The sequence below is a fragment of the Saccopteryx leptura genome, chromosome 4 (genome assembly GCF_036850995.1).
Source record: "Saccopteryx leptura isolate mSacLep1 chromosome 4, mSacLep1_pri_phased_curated, whole genome shotgun sequence".
Taxonomy (NCBI): Eukaryota; Metazoa; Chordata; class Mammalia; order Chiroptera; family Emballonuridae; genus Saccopteryx; species Saccopteryx leptura.
In genome coordinates this window covers 1,245,750-1,247,753 of record NC_089506.1, presented here as the reverse complement: position 1 = coordinate 1,247,753, position 2,004 = coordinate 1,245,750, and positions in this window count along the sequence as shown.

Genomic DNA, 2,004 nt, shown 5'->3' with positions numbered 1-2,004 from the left:
CAGAGTATAAAGTTACAAAGTAAAGGTACCATATCAGAAGGAAAACCTGAAGCCCAGCATGTTCAGACCCAGCCTCCACGATTCCCAATTTCTAATCACTCTGGGCCTTTCCGCAGACTGCTTTATGTAATCTATACATGCTCAACCTTATGGAGTGTGGCGATCAATGATAGGAGTAGATTGCCTATTGGTTATCTTGATGGATTGATGAGTGGCTCGTAAGGCAGACATAAAAATCATTGACGGCCAGAAGTTTTATCTCGAACCTTAAAAATATAGTCATTACTTAATGACAAATAGTATCCTGAGAGTTTAGTTGTCAATTTGATTTTTTTAGAATTTCTTTCCAGCTCTCCTTAGGAATAAATTTGAATGGATACATTAATTTAACATTTCCTTTTTGTAGAATTCAGCTGCCACATTAATAGGTTTCTCTCCCCCCAAAAAATAACTAAGTGTTTTCTAGGTTGGCCTGCTCCCTGTGTTAGTCGTTTGTTCAAAACTATTGCACACTGTCTCTTATGAGTTTTATTAACTCACACTCCACCTCTAATGGGCTTTCCTTATGTCTCTTTGCTCTTTTAATTTCCTTCCAGTGATGATACAAAGTAACACGAAGCTATGGAATCAGAGCGCCTGCCTCAGACGCAGGGTGAGCCCTGCAGAGAACGACTCGGCACACCCGTTTTCTTCTGGTTGCACGGGCATTTTCTTTTATCGGGACTGGAAAGGCTGTCAGAAGTCAGAACCCTCAGAACTTAAAACAAACCCTCTCCTTTCACCCTCTGTGTTTTAGTAAAAGTACTAAAGCTCCCACATTTCCACGCCATCGGGAAGTCCAGCTTCTGTCGAAACGCTGCCCCAGAGCTCCGACCCCTGAGACCCACGCGCTGCGTCCCTGCCTGCTTTCGCGATCAGACATGTTGCGTGTGCGTGCCATGTCTCTGATGTGCAGAACTTCAGGAACGCCGGGGTCCGGGGTGTGATGTGTCGGAAGAACAGGAAGGTTCTCGCCAAAACCATCACAGTGAAAGAGATGCCTTAAGCAACCATCTTGAAGATCTTACCTGTGTGTGAAGCAGAGAGAGTTATAAGATGGAAATAACTATTTATGATTAAGAACTTCCTAATAAATGGAAGATTTTCTGAATGCCAAACAAGGTGCCTAAGGAAGGGGTGTGGACAGAGGCTCGTGGCTGACCGTCCTCTTTGCATAGAAATCATTGAAGTGTTATCCAGCGTGTGGCTGGGGTCAGCCTGGGTGACCTCTGAAACAGTCATTCCTACTCTCAGTTTCTGAGAGATGCCAATATCTGTGTGTCTATATGTACAATTAGAAATAAAATAGCCTGACCAGGCGGTGGCGCAGTAGATAGAGCATCAGACTGGGACTCAGAGGACCCAGGTTTGAGACTCTGAGGTCACTGGCTTGAGCTCAGGCTCATCTGGTTTGAGCAAAGCTCACCAGCTTTAGCCCAAGGTCACTGGCTTGAGCAAGGGGTCACTTGGTCTGCTATAGTCCCTCCTGTCAAGACACATATGAGAAAGCAATCAATGAACAACTAAGGAGCCGCAATGAAGAATTGATGCTTCTCATCTCTCTCCCTTCCTGTCTGTCCCTATCTGTCCCTCTCTCTGTCTGTCACACACACACACACACACACACACACACACACACCCAAAGAAATAAGTCAAAAACAAACAAGTCAAAAACAAACATTGATGCCCAAACTCTCCACCCTCTTTTACTTAACTTGGTGGCAAAAGTGGGGTGCTTGTACTTAGGGTGCCCACTCAGCCCCACACATTTGGAAACAAATCTCTAAGTGTTTGAGATGTTTTCTCGTAAACGGATAATGTGATAAAAATGTGACTCTTGTGTTAAGCAGATTTATGTGACGTGCATTCTGTGGAGCCCGTCTGTGTCAGACGTCGCAGGGTATAGGGTACCGCATCAGCACACAGGAAGGACATGTCCAGTCTGTGCCCGCAAGAAACATACGT